Source organism: Vombatus ursinus, unplaced genomic scaffold, assembly GCF_900497805.2.
Source record: "Vombatus ursinus unplaced genomic scaffold, bare-nosed wombat genome assembly UNPS02014778.1, whole genome shotgun sequence".
Classification (NCBI taxonomy): Eukaryota; Metazoa; Chordata; class Mammalia; order Diprotodontia; family Vombatidae; genus Vombatus; species Vombatus ursinus.
Genome location: NW_020954556.1, coordinates 6,125,422 through 6,145,803, shown reverse-complemented (window position 1 = coordinate 6,145,803; position 20,382 = coordinate 6,125,422). Strand labels below are relative to the sequence as shown.

At 39.7% G+C, this 20,382-nt stretch overlaps 1 protein-coding gene across 1 annotated transcript in view; it reads right to left on the bottom strand.

The window, feature by feature from the left end:
• ANK1 (ankyrin 1) overlaps positions 1-20,382 on the bottom strand; it is a 305,273-nt gene that overhangs the window by 225,189 nt on the left and 59,702 nt on the right. The window lies entirely within an intron of this gene.

Sequence of the window (20,382 nt, the reverse complement as noted above, 5' to 3'; positions counted from 1 at the left end):
TAGTATCATCTGGGGCCATGTCAACAAAAAAGCATCAAAATCTGGGGTCAGTGGACTTATATTTTTTGGGCAACTTGACTTGCCTCATCTAATGTGTTAATGATCCCTCCCATTTTACCTATTTATTTTACCTATTTATCATAGGTAAATTAGATAAGCATGCCAACTAGGCCCTTTTTTCTAAGTCATTGATAACAATGTTAAATAGCACAAAGCTATAGGAGCACGGAATGTGGAACTGAAAGGAACCTTAGAACTCAAATTCAACCCAAATGCCTCGAATCAGTTCTTTACTGATCTGATTTGTTATCTGTTCTTTACAACTACCAATGAAAACAATTTTACTACAATTCTCTTAGTTGTGTGAATTTTCCCTCTCTGGACCTCAATTTCTGCACAGGAAAATGTGAGGGTTGGCTTTAATGACCAGTAGGCATCTAAGTGATACAGTGGATGGAGTGCTGGGTCTGAAGTTCAAATCTGACCTCAGACATTTATTAGCTATGTTACCTTGGGCAAGTCACTTAATCTCTGTTTGCCTTAGTTTTCCAAATGTAAAATGGGAATAATCATAGCACCTATCTCCCAGGGTTGTTATGAGGATCAAAAGAGAAAAATGTATAACAGTAGCAGGTGCTTAATAAATGCTTATTCCTTCCCTTCCCTCCCCCTCTAGTTCTAAAACAGAAAGCACTATATAATTCTAAGCAAAATTGTTCCAATGTTTAACTGATCTGTCAAAATGCTTTTCTCGGCACTTAGCCTAGACTTCAGCACATGCAATTTACATCTAGTCTTTTTTCCTTTTCCTTTGGATACTTGTGTGTAACACTTTAAGCAAATTTGGGTTGCAAAGCAGATAAATTGATGGCTGGAGAGAGGAAAAGAGCCATGGTACCCAATATACAAAATGCTTTTTTGTTTTACACAATTCCTTAGAAGTTTCTTTAAAGGGCAGGGTCTCATCAAGCATTTTAAAATTTGAATTTTTTAAAATATCTTACACTCAGGGTTTTTTTTTTGTCAGTTCAGAAGAAACCAAAAATCTCCATCTTTCCTGGCTTGAAGTTTCCCATACCAACATGCCAAGAAGAATAGTGCTCCTAGAAAAAGATTTACTCAACAGAAACCCTCTAGCAGCTTTTGCTTATGCTGTTCTCTCTCCAGTGCAACACACAAATAAACTTTGGGGATTATTGCAACACAAGGCAAAATAGCCAAGTGAGACAGGATCAATGTGAAAAGCATATTGGTCCTTGCCTACGTTCTGTATTAAAACATTTGGTGTGGCAGCATGGTGTAGCAGGAAGTACCCTGCTCTTAGAAATATAAGATTTGCGTTCCATTGATATCTCTGGCACTAGCTAGGTGAACCCAGGGTGAGTCTTCCATCTCTCTGAGCCTCAATTTCCTTATCTGTTACTTCCCTAGTGAAGTTATTATTACTACTTCTCACAGTAAAGGTGTCATAGTGTCATTGAAGAACACTGGACCTGTGTTTGAGTCATTGTTCTGACATTTAGTAGCTGTGTGACCTTGATCTCACTGATCCTCAGTTGTCCCATCTGTAAAATGGAGATAATAATATTTTCATTCCCTATTTTATAGTCATGAATTGAAGAAAGCACTTTGTAAATCAAAAAGAGGTCGTGGAAATGGGAGCTCCCCAGGGAAATGATTCCCCTTTCAGAAAGACCAACAGGCTTCCTGCTATTTGAAATCCTGGATGATGCTCAGGAGTCTTCCTCACTCCAGGCCCAGCATGCTATCCACCATACCACCTAACTGTCCCTGTGATGGAATACTATTGTCTATAAGAAATGACAAGCAAGATGGTTTTAGAAAAACTTAAAAACATTTATATGAACTGATGCAAAGTGAAATATGCAAAACCAGGAGAACATTGTACACAGTAACAGTAATACTGTACGATGATCAACCATGAATGACTTAACTATACTCAGCAATACAATGATCTAAGACAATTCCAAAGGACACGTGACGAAAAATGCTATTCACCTCCAAAGAAAGAACTGAAGGAGTCTGAACGCAAATTGAAGCATACTTTTAAAAAAACTTTATTTTTCTTGGTTCTTTTTTTAATTTGTGTTTTTCTTTTGTAACATGGCTAATACGGAAATACGTTTTGCATGACTGTACATGTATAATCTATATCAAATTGCTTGCCTTCTCAAGGAGCAGGGTAGGGAGGGAGGGAGAGATTTTGGAACCCAAATTTTTTCAAAACAAATGCTAAAAATTGTTGTTACATGTAGTTGGAAAAAAATAAATTAAAAAAAAATACAGGATGCCCAAAAGGTGATTTAAACTGTAATAAGCCTTCTGGGACACTCCTGTATAATCTATTTTCCCTGGGCATTCATAACTTTTAAGAAGCAAATTTCACTTTATCTCAATGGCATTGAGAACACTCAGGTTAGAGGATTCTATTTCACTCTATCCTTCCTCAATTCCTCTTTCCAGCCCTACCCCAATTTCAGTAATGCCCACATGTTCCAAAGACAACACAATCATCAAAATACAAGGTCAGAGCTGTCTAATGCTACAAACCAAATGCTGTCATGGTGTTAGTCACTTTTGCTTAACTCTTATTCTTTGTAATAAGGGAAGTTTCTATAGGGGAAGAGACTATTTGCTCCATAAAGGCCTGAAACACTTTTTGTCCTACTGCTATAATAGACAGACAGACAGTAGATAGAGCACTGGGCCTGGAGTCAGGAAGACTCATCTTCTCAAGTTCAAATCTGGCCTCAAACACTTAGTAGCTATGTGACCCTAGGCAAGTCACTTAACCCTGTTTGGCTCAGTTTCCTCATCTGTAAAATGAAGAAGGAAAGGATATGGCAAACCACCCCAGCATCTTTGCCAAGAAAACCTCAAATGGGACCATGAAGAGTTGTACACAACTGAAATAATTGAACAACAGCAATTAATAGACCAGTGGTTCTTAACTCCTTTGGTAGTTTGGGGAAGCCTGTGGACCTTTTCAAGGAAGATTTTTTTTTTAATAATTGAAGGAAATGCTGTTTTCATTGAGTGAAAATAGATATATAATTTTCCCATGCAGTTTCTGCTTCCTAGTATTATTATGAAAATAGTTTTGACCCACTGAAAGGGTCTCAGGAACCCCCAGGGATCAACGAGATGGTGCAGTGGACAGATAACTGACTGGATCTCAGGACGACCTGAGTCCAATATGATCTCAGACATGTACTAACTGTGTGACCTTGGGCAAGTCACTTAACCTCTGTCTGCCTCAGCTTCTTCATCCATAAAATTGGGAAATGAGAGCACCTACCTCTCAAGGTTCTTTCAAGGATCAAATGAGATAATATTTGTAAAGTGCTCAGCATAGTGCCTAGCACATAGCAGGTACTTAATAAATATTATCCCCTTCTCTTCCCTTCCCCAACCACACTTTGAGAATCAGTATCTTAAAGAATTATCTAGAGCAGAGGTATCAAACACGGTCTGGAGGCCCCATGTGGCATTCCAGAAAGGCCAGAACCAGATTAAAATGTAATTGAGAAATACTTAACAAAATAAATAAAGATACAATAAAACAAAGATAACATTACATTTTAAAACTAAGTCAATATGTGTCACACAGGGATCTTGATGGATGGATTTCTCACCAGGGCTGTATCTGAGTTGAACACCACTGGCACAGGGCACTGAGAAGTTGTGACTTCAAAGCCAGCACTCTCTCTCCACCATGCCACACTACTCTGAGACAGCTTCTACTGTTAGCACATTTTCCTCTACATTGAACCTAAATTGACTTCTTTGTAACTTCTACCCATTGGTCTTACTCCTGTCCTCTAGGACCAAGAAGAACAAGTTCAATCCATCTTTCATGAAATCACCTTTCAAACACTCAAACTCAGCTCCCATGTCCTCTCCCTGTCATCCTCCAGGTCTTCTCCAGGCTACTTTGGAGAGCATGATTTTGACTTTTAACCATCCCTGTCATCTTCCTCCAGATAATGCCCAGTTTATCAATGTCCTTCCTAAACTGTTGCACCTAGAACCAATAATAATGTTTGCTAACATGTATATAGCACCTACTATGTGCCAGGCACTGTTCTAAGCACTTTACAAATATTATCTCATTTGATCCTAAACTAAATACAATACTAACTAAGCATAATCACTGCAGATATGGTCTGAGCAAGACAGGGTACTGTGAGATTAATAACTTCCTAGTCCTTGAAACTCTACTTACATTAATACAGCCAAAGACTAATGAGCACTTTTGGCTGCCATGTCACACTGTAGTTGGCTCATACTGAGCTTGCAGTCCACTAAAACCATGGGATCTTTTTCAGAGAAATTGTTGTCTTGTCATGCTGTCCTTATCTTGTCCTTGTGAAGTTGATTTTTTGAATCCAAGTATAAGAGTTTGTATTTAATCATCCCTGTTAGATTTCATCTCATTAAATTTAACCCAAGATTTTTTTGGATCATGATTCTGCATAGATCTTGTAAGTACATAGTTGTTTGTGTGTTTTCTCCTTCATAGACTGTGAACTTTTTGAGAGTAGGAATTGCCTTTTGCCTTTCTTTGTCTTCTTAGCACTTAGCATAGCATCTGGGACATTTTTTGTTATTCAGTCATTTCAGTCATTTCAGTCATGTTCCCATTTCAATCCCATTTGGGGTTTTCTTGGCAAAGACACTGCGGTGGTTTGCCAGTTCCTTTCCAGCTCATTTTGTGGATGAGGAAACTAAGGCAAACAGAGGCTAAGTGAGTTGCCCAAGGTCATACAGCCAGTAAGTGTCTAAGGATGAATTTAAACTCAGATCTTTCTGACTCCAGGCCCAGCGCTCTATCCACCACACCACCTAGATGCCCCATCTGGCACATAGTAGGTGCTTAATAAATGCTTGTTGATTTGACTCTTCTAATATATTAAAGATCCCTCTCAATTTAGTATCATTGGCCAATTAGATAAGCATGCCACCTAGGCCTTTGTCTTAGTCTTTGATAAAAATGTTAAATAGCACAAAGCCAAACAGATTCCTGGAATGCTTCACTAGAGACTTCCTTCCAAACTGACATTGAACAAATATTAGTAAATATTCCTTGAATTTGGCCATTTAACCAGGTATGAATCCATCTGATTGTACTGTCATCTAGACCCCATTTCTCTATCTCAACCTTAAGAACAATGTGAGAAATTTCATCAAGTAAATGCTTTGACAGACTTCCACAGCACTTTCTGGCCATCTCCTTGCCATGCCTTTGCTCCCATGGCCCTCCCAAATTGCATACCCCACCCTCCTTCCAGCTCTCCTTTATGTGTTGACTTCCCACATTAAAATGTAATCTTCTTGAGGGCAGGAATTGTCTTGCTCATTTCTTTTTGTATATCCCACAATTAGTGTCTGACATGTAGTAAGAGCTTAAGAAGTGCTCTCTCTCCCCATCTACCTATCCATCCATCCATCTATCTATCTACCCATCTATTCATCTATTCATCCATCCATCAATCTACAGTATTCCTTTGATTTTCCATCACATTAACTCAATACCAAAAAAATTATATTGGTCTGGTATGACTTGCTCATTTTTAGAGGATCATTGATTCCTTTCCTAGATGTTTATTAAATAGAAGAACTGGAATTTTAAAATACCTTGAAGGAGCAAGCAAAAGTTTGCATCAATTGATGTGCCAGGTCCTTCTTCAATACGGTGCATTGTACATAGTAGCTGCTTAATAAATGTTTTTGGGTGGAATTGCATAGTGTTACTATTGTATCTATAATGGGGACTGGAGCTTTTACCGTCTTGGCAGGACTGAAGGCAGTAGCTGCCAGCTTTATCCCTCCTCCTCCGGTGTTTGTAGAGTTTTCTTGTGGATTCTCTGAACATAATTTGCATGATCTGGTCTTAGTCCCTGATTTGAAAGTAGGGGAGGATGAGACTGACTCCAAAACACCAACAAAAAGCAGTTGGTTTTCCCACTGCCTCAAAAAGACTCAGTGCAAAGTGCTGTCCATGGTAGAACGTGCATGGAGAATCAAGATGGTAAGTGGAATTCTGAAACTTTAATTCAGCAAGAAGCAATGACTGAGGACTGACCATTGGTTGGTTGGTTCTCACGACTACCTGAGAGACCCTGACTATTAGATGTGGCAGAACCATCTAGAAAATAGACAACCCACTTAAAAATGTATTGTCTATCCCAGTGGCCTGTTGGTCCTTGCTGTCTCATGGTAAGAGCTATACTTCCCAGAAAAAAGGTAAACAATGAAAAGAAAGCAGGGATAGTGACAGAGACCAGCAAGGAAATATTGGAATTGGAAACTCCTAGGAACAAGGTATGGAGCCATAACATGGAGGAGAAAACTTAGACTTTGCCTCTTCACTAAGGCTGTCTCATGGATTGTACAGATCTGGTGAATGGGGTCAACTCCCCAGCCACCCCAGTGTTTTTCCCTGTTTAGGGGTGCTTTGATCCCAAGAGGGGACTTTAAAACCAGAGCAACTTTGTAAGACTTGAGTGAAAGTAGAGCTCACCAGAGGGTTAAAATATCTGATTCCAATACATCTCTGAATTCTCAGTCAGTCATCAAATATTTATTAAGCACCTACTGTATGCCAGGTACTGTGCTAAATGCTGGGTATAGAAAGAAAGGCAAAACAAAGTCCCTGCTCTTTTGAAGAGCTATGTGCAAAAGGGAGGAGTTCATTTTTGATTCTAGAGGTAAAAGTTCATGATTGTAGAAGGTGGGTCAAAAGGGAGAAGGTGTTCGGGGGAGTTAACACAGATTCTGCCATTATCTTGTTTAAAAACCTCAGACACATATTACGTGACTCTGGGAAATCCACTTTAATCTCTCTGGTGCTCAATTTCATCTATAAAATGGGGAATAATAAATAAATAAATAACATTTGCCTTGCTAATTGTAAAGATGAAATAATAATATTAATAGTTAACATTTATATACGGCTTACTATGTGCCAAGCACTGTGCTAAGCATTTTACAATTATTATTGTCACATTTAACCCTCACAACAACCCTGTGAGGTAGGTTCTATTATTAACCCCATTTTACAGATGAAGAAACTGAGGTAAATAGAGGTTAAGTGAACTGCCTAGGGTGACACAGCAAATAAGTGTATAAGGTCAGATTTGAACTCAGGGCTTTCTGCCTCCAGACCCAGTGCTTAATAATAGTACAAGCTAATATTTTTTTCCAGTCATTTCCAACTCTTTGTGACCCCATTTGGGGTTTTCTTGGCAGATACTGGAGTGATTTGTCATTTCCTTCTCTAGCTCATTTTACGCATGAGGAAACTGAGGCAAACAGGGTAAAATGGCTTGCCCAGGGTCACACAACTAGTAAGTATCTGAGGCCAGATTTGAATTCAGGAAGATGAGTCTTCATGACTCCAGGCCTATCCACTAAGCCACCTAGTTACCCCAGCTAACATTTATATAGCACTTACTATGTGCCAGGCATTATGCTAAGCACTTTACAATTATTTTCTCCTTTGATCCTCACAACAACCCTGGGAGGTGGGTTCTATTATTATCCCCATTTTACAGATGAGGAAACTGAGGCAAATAAAGATCAAGTGATTTGCCCAGAATCACACAGCTAGTAAGCGTTTGAGGGCAGAATTTGAATGCAGCTTTTCCTGACTCCAGACCATCACAATGACCATAATGTGGTCATTACAAATGAGCCAATATATTTTATTTCCACAAGCTCACAGAAATATAAGATCATAAATTTAGAGGTGACAGAGGCTCAGAAATCATCCATTCAAAGTCCCTCATTCTGCAGATGAAGAAACTGAAAGAGGTTGGGGGGGGTCACCCTAGGGTCCCATGGGTATTTCAAATCAGAAGCAGATTTTGAAGGCTTCTTCTCTGACTCCAGAGTCATAGCTCTTTCTACCAAGTCATGTAGCCAATTATAAAATTTCAAAACACATTTTTAGGAGAGCTACTAAAATAAAAACTTTTAAAAAAAATCACACACAGCCATAACACAACATATCACTAGGAAATAACTAGATTCTGGGATAAATTACAAGCAAATAGGTAAATCTACATGAAAGAAGATAGTGCTACATATTATTGCACCTATTTGAGAGATGAAGAAACTGAGACTCAGAGAAATTGAGTGACTTGCCTCAGATCACAAAGTGTCCATAGTAGAATCAGAAATAGAACCCAGCTTTTCTTATTTTCTAGTGAGTTTTGCCATTTAGGAGCCATGGCCCTAAAGAAAAAGATATGAGGAATTCCCCTGCAGAAAAGAGGCACGTCCTAGCACTCAATCAGTGTTTAAGGTTATTTAGTCACTTGTGAGTTTTTTTCCAAAACCTAATTCAATTACAGAAGCCACCTTATGAATGGAGGAGCCCACAAATGTACCCTGCTGCCCTTCTGTTATTCAGTCACTTCCAGGAAGAGACTAATTCTAAATAAAAGAAGCCAGGAGTAAACAGAGATAAGGGATCTCTTTCTGTTATTATGAGAGTGAACAAAACCAGCTGTTTTATTTCTCTGAACTTGATGACTTCTTATTAAGTGCTTTCAGGTCTTTGAGCACTTTGTTCTCTTTATCCTGCCATCTGCCAGATCCCAGAATACGGTGGGTTGAAGGAATGGAATTTCTCTTAAAACCTGCCTCTGCACATGGGAAAATGTTCTGATGACTTTGCTGCCCGTTCCTCCTTTCCCCAAATACATTGGGCTTGTCATTGACTGTAGGCAATCACATTCTTTCACTATTTCTGAGCTGGAAAGGACCTTGGAAGTCATCTAACCCAATCTGTGCCTGCCTGCAAGTACCCTCTACAGCATCTGTGACGTGATAGATCACCCGGTACTTAGAGATTTCCAATGAGTCACAGCCATTATCATTGTCATTGTTATGGTTATCTCTTTTCTCTCATCTTTTTTTGATGGAATTCACATAGAAATAGTGCTTGAACAAGTCTCAGTCCTGCTCTATTCTTTTATGTTAAATGATCTGCAGACAATTGCTAGGTGAGTAAAGGAATTTTTTTTTTTTGTAATTGAATGAAAATATTGGGATGCAAGCTTGTATTCCACAAACTCAATGAAAGAATCTTTAAGACAACTCCAGTAACAGACCAAATGACAAGGAAAACATCTACTTCATCCTTTTCTGACTTGCTTTTAATTTCTTCTGCTAGGTCTCCATATTTCATGATTCTAGTTTAGAGAATGAACATTTGGTACGGTGACATTTATTAAAAATGTTGTTCTTAAATTTTCGTAGGTTAATGTTATGTCCAAGTAATTGCAGGTAAATGTTTTTGTATACTAATACTCCAATATAGCTTATTTGTTGAATTCTCAAGGAAATTTTGAGATTCCATTTATAGCAGAGAAATTCTGTTGTATGAAGAATAGAGAGCTTCTGGTATATCATTCTGGCTACTAGGATGCATCTTTCTATGTATTTGTTAAATACTGAATTTTTGCAACCTGCCTTGATGTATTGCACAATGTCTGCTGTTTCCTTGAAAAATCTTCATCAATCTTTAAGTCTGAGTTCCTTAAGAAAAAACTTTCTCTAGTTTCTGGTAGTAACGGTCTAATCTTACAACTCTGTCACGACCCACTCCTATTCTGCAAATGAATCTCTTGACTCAACCATTTGTCTGATGCTGCTTTATCAATATATTATTGGTTGAAATCACCTTGACTGCCAGGATTCTGGAGGACTGAAGTTGAAACATACTACCCATTTCCTGCCAGAGAGGTGATAGACATCAAATGCAGAATGAGACATGCACCCGTTTTTGGAGATAGCCAATTTGAGAATTTGTTTTGCTTGACTATGTATATTTGTCACAAGGGTACTATTTTTATTTTTTAATTACCAAATGGGAGGGTTAGGAAGATTGAGAGGGAAAGAAAATAAATGTTTGTTACCTGGGGAAATTTTTTACACAAACTTGAAAAAAATAAATCATGTTGATGTTGTTCATGGAGTACCTTAAGTTTCTTGGATCTAAACCATTCCATAGTCTCCATCCAGTGTTAAACCAATATAAACTAAACTCCAAAGACCCAATGGCATATACCTGTTATTACCTATTGTCCTTTCTCTCTGAAATGATGTCCGTTTTTCCAGGAAGAATGTCTATAAATCCATCATGTAGTTTTAGAATAGCTATGAAGCTTCCTCCTTTTGGATGAGGAAATGTTAACTTTCTGTAGCTGCCTTGGGGTGGCAAGCCCAATATTTTGCTCATATTGTAGAAGTTTTTGTACATTTTTATCAACTTCCTGAATTCAAATTTCGTCTCAGACATTATTAGCTGTGTGACCCTGGGCAAGTCATTTAATCTTGTTGGCCTCAGTTTCCTCATCTGTAAAATGAGCTGGAGAAGGAAATGGAGAACCACTTCAGTATCTTTGTCAAGAAAACCTCAAACGGGATCACAGAGAGTCAAACACAATTGAACAAAAATTTTTTTCTCTTGCCACTCATTTTACTATTACAGAGGTATGCATTAAGACAGATTAATTTACATTTCTATAAACCCTAGAACTAGAAGGGACCCTGAAGAAGGCAGTGTGGTATAGCAGAAAGAATGCTAGAATGGAAGTCAGAGGGCTTGAGTTCAAATCCCATTACTGTTTCTGTGAGTGACCCTAGGCAACCTCTTTGGGACTCATTTTCCCCAAATGTAAAATAAAGGAGTTGGACTAGATAAGAAAATGAAGAAATGGTTTGGAATGGTGGCAACTAACTGAAAGAATGGGATATGGAACAAGCTAAAGTATGGTTGGAGAATGGATAGATGGAGAACTTGGGGTCCTGCAGATCAGGAATGATGAGCTGGGGCTCTGATCAGGCAACACATTAAGAATTGAAGGTATGAGGAGAAGGGGGACAATGAGGAAGGAGAGGATCACTGAAAGAGGAGGGAGGACACCAAGGTCAACCTTCACCTACTTCACCATTTTCCCTAAGGCTGGCCCATTTTTAAGTCATCCAGTTCATTAAATCAATATTGCTAAATGGATATTTTCCTAGGCAGGTCTACAATAGCAGCACTCTGTAGTAGATAGGCCATTGATTTGGAATCAGAAAAACTGAGCTCAAACTCCAACCCTTTCACTTACTAGCTATCCAACCTTGAGAAAATTACTTACCCTAAGTTTCAAATTCTTCATCTGTAAAATGGAAATAAGAATGCTTGCACTACCTACCTCATGGGCAGCTAGGTAGCACAGTGGATAGAGCCCCAGACCTGGAATCAGGAAGACCTGAGTTCAAATCTGGCTTCAGACACTAGCTGTATGATCCTGAGCAAGTCACTTCACCCTGTGTGCCTCAGTTTCCTCATCTATGAAATAAGCTGGAGAAGGAAATGGCAAACTACTTCAGTATCTTTGCCAAGAAAACCCCAAATGAGGTCACAAGGTGTCAGACATGATTGAAACAAGTGAACAACAACACCTAATTCACAGGATTGTTGTGAAGATCATATAAGATAATGGGTTTAAAGCCCTATGACAGTGGCTGCTCAATATATACACTAAACAATTGGTTACTTGATCTTATAGGGGTAGGGGGTATGTGAGAAATTAATATAGGGAAGCCAGTGTCCATTTTAGAACTCAAGCTAATGATTAGGGGACTCTACCTTCCACCCCTACCCCACCCCATCCTCCCTGAAAGAGTCACAGGGCAACCATACCAGAGTCCTGGGTTCGTAGGCAGCAAATTCTGGAATAACTATTTGATGGTGGCAACATTAGTGAACCGTAGACAGCAAACCTGGTTAATGTAGGTCTCAACTGACCAAAAAATAGTCTTTGTCTCAACAACTCACACTCCCTGCACAATTGTTGGTCTTCTGTCTTACTTAGTTTGCTGGGGATCTGACCCAGCTAAAGAAGGGTTAGTGATGAGATAGAGGAGAGAACATGGTAAAAAGAAAAATCTAGAACTTGGGCCGCTCTTTGATGACTACAATTGGCAGGCAAGACAGATTGAAGACAGAATCTATTCAAATATTTATGACTTGGAAGAGAGAGATGACCAGAAAAAAATTCTATATTATAGATGGAATCTAACATTCAATGAAATGGGAAAAGCAAGGTCATTAAAGTCTTGTCTCTTTTGGCCAAATATAGCAAAGAATTTATGAGTCTTGTGGGGGTGGCCATCATCTATACATGTGCCACCTCAGTGCAGAAGGAGGCTGCCTTGCATGATTTCAGCTGGTGGAACTGCTCTAATCCATGTGAGAAAATGCCCTTATTTGCAAGTGGTCAGGTCACCTCTAGCCAAAAGACCAGGACCACCAACGATTAATGAAAGCAGTTAAGGCCCTTTGAGGGCAGCCAGGTGGCGCAGTGGATAGAACACTGGGCCTGCAGTCAGGAAGACCTGAGTTCAAATCCAGTCTAAGACACTTACTAGCTGTGTGACCCTGGCTAAGTCACTTAACTCCGTTTGCCTCAGTTTCCTAAATTACAAAATGAGCCGGAGAAAGAAATGGCAAACATTCCAGTATCTTTGCCAAGAAAACCCCAAATGGGGCCATGAAGAGTCAAACAGGACTGAAATGGACAACAACGCCTTTTGAAAGAAGGCTTTCAGCAAAACATGTGAAAAATTACCCCTAACTTGATAAGCAGAAGAAACAGAATAAAGAACCCATCAGAAAGTATTATTCAACCTTTGGGCCTTTAAGACCGCTTTCTTTGAATCCAACTTGTGTCTACTTAAGTAAGTTTAGTTGAAATAAAATAGAATATAAGGCCTTTGAGGGCAGGGACACTTCTTCTGTCTTTCCTGCTTCTAACTGACTTCCCTACATTGATAATTTCTTCTCTCCTCCATTCCCAAACAATTGTTCACTCAACCTTTCCTTCTTCCTTTCTCTACCAGTTGGGACCTAATGAAACATTTGCTGATCTGAACTAAAGTCAGCTCTAGGTGTCCTCATGGTTTTGAATGGCCCCCAGTAGGTTTCGGCATCAGAACGAGGTATATCACTTTCTTTGTAGCTGGTGGCCTGTAAATGGACAGATTTCCAAACATGGGCTGTAATAATGTTGTTGACAGAGAAACACCATAAGGCAAAAAGTATTCTCAAAGGGCTTGGAACAAGGAAGAAAAGTTTACCGCTAAGGGCAAGCGTAGACTCAATATAGAAGATGTGAGAAAAGCACTTTCATTGTTGCTCACCTTGAATAATGTGTGTTTCTGGTATCCTTCTGTGATGCCTCATCATGGCACGGAGGTGACTGTGGTGCTACAAAGTCATGCAAATTGGTCAAATACAGCAAAGCTTTGGCAGGTTCCACCAAACGTGGCCTGGTGGCAGATTGTGTGTCTGTCCTCCAAAGTCCAGCCTGGCTAAGGGCCAGGAGGCTCACTCATTACCCAAAGATTGAGCACAATGTGATGTTTTCAGTGATTCATAAAATATTGAGTGTAGGAAGGGTGTTGTCAGATGGTATCTATGACAGCAATAGGCATTACACCTGCTTGTGTGATTGGCTTTTAAAGAAGAGCCCCAAAATACTAACGAGGGCTTAGGACCCAACAGAATAAGTATTTGAGGGATTTCATGTAGTGGAGAAGGAAATAGAGAGAGATTTAGTGGGGAAGAGGAGTCTTGACTCTTCAATTCCGATGGTGGAGGCAGACTGCTCTTTATCATCAATATCAAATTGGAAGAGCCCTTAGAAGTATCCCTTTTTTGACCCCTTCATTTCACTAATGTTGAAACTGAGGCACAGAGCATTTAGCAAGCAGTCTACCCAAGGTCACAAAGTTAGTATGTGGCATAGGCAGGACTGGAACCCAGGTCCTCTGATCCAGGCATAGCTCTCTCTCCACAAAATCGAATTGCCTTTCCGTTAGCAGATGGGGAATAGTAAATGCTCCATTTTTCTTTCTAAGAGGAAGCCTGCCTTTCCCCCTTACAGTCTTCCCTCTGAATGACACTAGAAGCCAGCAAGGGGCAGTGAAAAATAATTTGTCCCTTTGAGACTTAGGCCAAGCCATAACAAAGGGGAAAAACACCATAAGAGGATAAAGCCAACCAGCACACCCTGGAGTACCACCACACACACAGAAAGGAAATATTTGATTTTTTTAAAATAGGAGCTGACTGACAGCAGAGAAACTCAAATTACTTAATAAAGGCAGAGGGAGAAAACAAAAGAATATGGAAAGAGGACAGAAATAGAAAAGATAGACACTGGAAAAAGAAAATAATGTTAAATGTCAGGTATAAAATTACTTTGTTTTGATACTATTCATAGAAGCGTAGATCTTAGAGGGCATTCAAGGCCCTCTACAAATTGTCATTACCTCCCTACCTTTCCAGTCTTTTCTATGCTACTTCTACAGGGTACTGTACCATACAACTGCACCATATAGCCAATCCCACCTATCCGCTGCTGGTCCTCTCCACCCCAGGCCTTTGCTACTTTCCTATCTCCCTGGAATGTCCTTCATTTTTCTCTTCCTTCTTTGAATTCCTATTCCCAACTCTAAAGCCAACTGTTCCAGAATGCCTTCCCTAAACCCCAGTATCCCCCAACTCCACCTGCCTATTCTCATTCCTCCCACTCCCACCCACTTTGTTCTTTGTCATTAGACTGAACTTTTTTTTAAGCTACATGATAACTTCATTATATATTTAAAAGGAATAGTAAATTGTACATAATAGATTTGCAGTTTCATGTACAATCATCTTTTTTTTCTATTCTACTATGTTATGGAAATACTTGGTTTTTTTCTTAAGTTAAGAATAAAATAAATAATTTTTTTAAAATTCATTTTGTATTTTATTTTTCCCCAGTTACATGTAAAAGTAATTTTTGACATTCATTTTTAAAACTGTGAATTCCAAATTCTCTCCCTTCTTCCCTCCGCACCCCACCTCCTCATTGAAAAGGCAAGCAATTCGATATAGGTTATACATGTGTAGTCATGCAAAACATTTTCATATTAGTCATGTTGTGAAAGAAAACATAGACCAAAACCAAAACAAAACAAAACCTCAAGAAAAATATAGTTTAAAAAAGTATGCTTTGATCTGTATTCAGACACCATCTGTTCTTTCTCTGGGGATGGATGGCATTCTTCATCATAAGTCCTTCATAGTTGTCTTGGATCATTGTATTGCTGAGAAAAGCTAAGTCATTCACAGCTGATCATCTTACAATATTGCTGTTACTTTGTACACAGTACATTTCACTTTGCATCAGCCTTTCCAGGTTTTTCTGAGAGCATCCTGCTCACCATTTCTTATAGAACAATAATAACCCATCGTAATCACATACCGCAATTTGTTCAGCCATTCCCCAATTGATGGACATCTCCTCAATTTCCAGTTCTTTGCCACTAGAAAAGAGCTGCTATAAATATTTTTGTGCATATGGGTCCTTTTCCTTTTTATTTTTTATCACTTTTGGGATACAGACCTAATAGTGGTATTGCTAGGTCAAAGGGTATACAGGGTTTTATAACCCTCTGGGCATAGTTCCAAATTGCTCTACAGAATGGTTGAATCAGTTTGCAACTCCACCAACAATGCATTAAAGTCTCGTTTTTCCCACATCCCCTCCAACATTTGTCATTTTTCTTTTCTGTCCTATTAGCTAATCTAATAGGTATGAGATTGCTTTAATTTGCATTTTTCCAATCAATAGTGAATTAGAGCATTTTTTAATATGGCTACAGATATTTTTGATTACTTCATCTGGAAATTGTTGCTATCTTTTGATCATTTATCAAATGGGGAATGGCTCTTATTTAGACTGGGAACTTCTTGAGAGCAGAGACTGTCTTTTGCTTTTCTTTGTATCTTCAGAACTTAGCACAATGCCTGACATGTAATAGGTGCTTAATAAATGCTTGTTGACTAAATGCCATTCTAATGCACACATAAAGTATATTAATCTAAATTGGGGTCTTAATACCCTGACAGACTGTAAGCTCCCAGAGGGCAGGGACCACTTCATCTAAAATAAGTATCTCCCCCTGGTCCAGATACAAGTGCTTTTCATACAAGGTTGAGTTGATTTAGAGCTCTTTTACGATAAGGAAGGGTTACTGGACATAGCAGTTCACATCACTAATAAGCACCCACATTTCTATATTTCTTTCCACAATGTACACTAAAGATTCCTGGGCTATTTCTTACTCCAGGGGGGATTTGGCACACTCCTTCCTTCAGAAGCCCCTACATGGTTAAATAGAATATCATTTTTATCCATTGAAACTCATTAGAAAAATGCAGAAATACAACTTCCTAACTTGAATGGATGAAAGGGCTGCCTATAGCCCAGATGCCTGTCTGTGGATTTTCTCTCCTGCAGAGGTGGAAAAATTAGTGCTCATACAGCTCCACAGAGGTCCCAAGACTTTAGCAGCTCTACTGCAGACTGGGCTTCTTAACCTAACCTTCCATGTGGCATGTACCCTTTTGGCAGGCTGATGAAGCCTATGGACCCCTTCTCAAAATGTTTTTAAATACATAAAATACATAAGATTACAAGAGAAACTAATTATATTAAAATACGGTTATAATTTTTTTTTCTAAGTTCATAGACCCCAGGGTAAGAATTCCTGTCTAATGAATGGCAGAGCCCCTTCTTTCAGCTTCCTTGAGGACTCCAAATGAGAGTCAAATATTCCTTCTGTCACCTCCTCGCTTCTTTCCCCCTTTCCCCATCTTACTCTCCTCCTCCTCTTACAAGTGAAAGCACCCCATGTTACATCCCAGAATATGACTGTCTGAGAAGTGCACTGGCCCGGCTGGGGACACAGGTAGATGCATGGTTGCCGCAGCCTCAGTCATTGTGCCATAAATTAATCAAATGGAGGTTTCTTAAGGAAAAATGAAACCCTAAAGGGAGATTAAGAAGAAGAAGGGAAAGGGGAGGTGCAGGGAGAGTAAAGACGGCCTCAGGAATATGGTTTGTCTCCTTCACTGAACAAAAATGCGGGGGAAAAAGTGGGTGCGGAGAAACAAAAGGATGGAAAATGGATAAGCCAGCTTTTTAATGCAGGCCGATGTTTGTTCCCTTCCTCCAGCCTGAAGCTGGGTCCACAGGAAGCCAAACACCTGGCAGGTTGGAAACATGCAGAGGACTGCTGAGGATTTTCCAATCTTCATCCTACACAGACACCACCACCAAGTCAGCACATTTCCTCAAAATGGGTCTCCAACTGACTTGGAAAGTTAATCAGCCTGGCCCCATTAACAAGGTGACAGCCTCAAGTACTTAGCAAACCTCAGGGTGTTATATAAATGTCTCTCTATATATTTGTATGGATGTATGTTTGAATAAATCTTCCCCCCACCCCCAATCAACCAACCTGCTCTATATAGAGGAGAAGGGTGGGGGGAGGATTTAAATGAATGGAGGTACTTCTCTGGATCTGCAGTCCAATGCAGTCCCCCTGAGTTTCAGTCTATAAGTCACCAAGCTCCAGCCTTACCACCTCCTCACCAGGCCACTGATGGATCCTCCCCACCTCCTATTTTTCAGTACCCTTTCTTCCCCCATTGGAAAGTAAACTTCTTGAAGGCAGAGACTGTCTTGCTGACTTGTCTTTGTATCCCTAAGGCTTAGCATAGTGCTTGGCATATAATCAAGGCTTAATAAATGCTTTATTTATGTAGCCCCACATCCTAAGAGGGCAGATATCTGAATCCAAATGAGGAGATGGAGGTGGCTCTCAGTGGTGGTTTCACCATATAAGAGTGTGCGTTGGGTGGTGGGGGAGGGAGAGACAGAGAGAGACAGAGACAGTGAGACAGAAACAGAGGAAAGAGAGAAAGAGAAGAGAGAGAAGGAGAGAGAAAGAAGAGACAGAGAAAACAGAGAGAAAAGACGGAGGAGAGAGACAGAGACAGAAAAGAGACCAAGAAGAGAGAGAAAAAGGAGACAGAGGTGGGGGAGAGAGGGAGAGACAGACAGAGACAGAAAAAGAAAAGAGACAGAAGGGAAAGACAGAGACAAAAAAGAGACAGAGAAGTGAGAGAGAGACAGAGACAGAAAGAGATAGAGAAAGAGACAATGAATATATAGATATAGATACAAATCACTTTGTAATCATGCATCTATATAGATACATATGTGTGTATGTAGTATATTATCTATATGTGCACAGACAGACAGCTTGCTGCAGTTGAATGAGCCTGATTCTAGAATAACTGCCTCTAACCTGGGCTTAATCCAATCCTGCCCTTCCCAGGTTTCAGTTTCCTCAGACATCCAGTGAGGGGATGGGGCCAGAGGGTCTCTGTGGTCCTTTCCAGCAAGGACTCACACATGTAGTTATCTCATAAGCAATAAGGAAGGCATAAGTGCAGTGGGGAAAGCATTGCCTCTGGAGTCAGAGGGCCTGAGTTCAGATCAGGCCTCTGATGCTTACTGCCCTTGGGCAAGTCGCTTAACTTTCCCTGGAAACTGCCTCAGTTTCCTTAGGGTCTATAAAATTCCTCCCAGCTAGACCTAGGAGCCTATGATGCCTGCCATCATTCTTCTCATTTAAAACAAGATACCTACTCCATAAGGTCCAGATGAAGGAAGGAAGAAATATACGCATGTATCTATGAGTGCATATATGCACGTGTACATGTACACGAAGGTCTATACGTACATGTATGTGTCTCTATATATGCATATGTATTTTTATCTGTGCATGTGTATTGTATATGTATGCATGTTTAAAAATATATGTGGCAGCTTTGATGATTAAAAAAATCATTTTTTTCAAAGAGAAATTGATCCCAAGAGGGTTGATCCAGTCTACAGTTGCTTTCAGCACTATCTATTCCATAGAATGTCAGAGTTGGAAGGGACCTGGGAAATCAGCTAATTCAAACCACCCCCCTTTAAAGAGAGGAAAATTGAAGTCAGCGACAATAAGTGATTGCCCAAAGTCACCCAGCCAGGATTTAAGCCCCAGATCTTCTGACTCGGAGAACCAATGCCCTTTCCCCTACATTACGGCAATAATAACCATTATTAATCAGATTTATAGAAGTAATAATAGCTAATACTGGCATTCCTATAATTCTTTAAAGTTTATGAAGCCCTTGGCACATGTAGTCTAATCTAATTCTCCCTACCACCCTGGGATATTTCCCAGGCTTTCTTCTTAGTGCTCCCATTTTAAAGATAAGGAAACAGTCTCAGAGTTAATGCGACTTGCCCAGGGTCACACAGTTAGTAAATGCCAGAGGCAGGATTTTAGCCCAGTTTTGCCTAATGTCAAGTTCAGCACATTACCCATGACCCTGCAGTGCCTCTGGACTCACAGCGTTCTTTATTCCAATTTTGGCTCTTACCTTACATTGGAAGCACTCAGGTTTCTGGAGAACAAGAACCATTTCAGCATAAATGGCTTAACTGCATTTGGCCCATGAAGGAGTTTTAGTTCAATGAGAGCAAATGGCAAACTTTGTATAGTTTGTATTGATGAGCATAAAATTCTCGAGTCCAAATTAGAAACTTAGAACCAAAAATACCATAGCAAAGTTGCAGTATTGTTCTAGGCAAAAAAAAAAAAAATCACAAGACAATTTAATGTAATACTCAGAAGTATAAAGATGCTTACTTCTAGAAAAAAGGAAGTCTTTTTCCTGACCAGCAGCTTTGGATAATTGGTCAAAGTCCCCAGGGGATTTCACCCTTTGGTGAGAATGACATCACTCTTCAAAGAAACAGTACCTTAATCGTTTCCCCATCCCCTACACTGGCCTCAGGGAAAAACAGTCTCCATTCAGTTAACTCTTCATTGGCCACAAATCTTTAAAGGTTTTTGATGGAAAAATTCCACTACTAGGATTCTATTTATTTAGGGAGCGTTTTCTCCTCTCTGTCCAGTATCGTCTTTGAAGAGATTGCCTTCATGCAGCGTTCAGGCACCCTGTGGAAAAACTCATCGGTTACAGGAGTGTGCTAGTAAAAATTGGTTCTTGGGGGAGGGGGGAGTGTGATGACAGCCTTTTAAGTTTAATCTACATTATTAATATTTTCTGCATCACTTTCTCAAGCCTGGACAACAAACAAAACAATAAATTAAGTCCTAATTCGTAGCAGTTGCCTATTTCTGAGGTGTTAGTGCTCACACTGGAAAATGTAACAATCAGCTCCCAGGAGTTGGCTCCAGCATACCACTGACCGTGACTAGGGTCCCCTCCAGAACAGGGCCTCCATTCATGCTTTAAGACCTTGACCCAGATCAAATTCATTCAAATACTTTGCTAAAAGCTTAATTGAGTCAACAGTGTGTTTAATAACTGTTCTGTTCCAAATACATTTCAATGTATTCAGAAATGGGGAGTGGGGTGGTGACCTATAAAGACGCTTC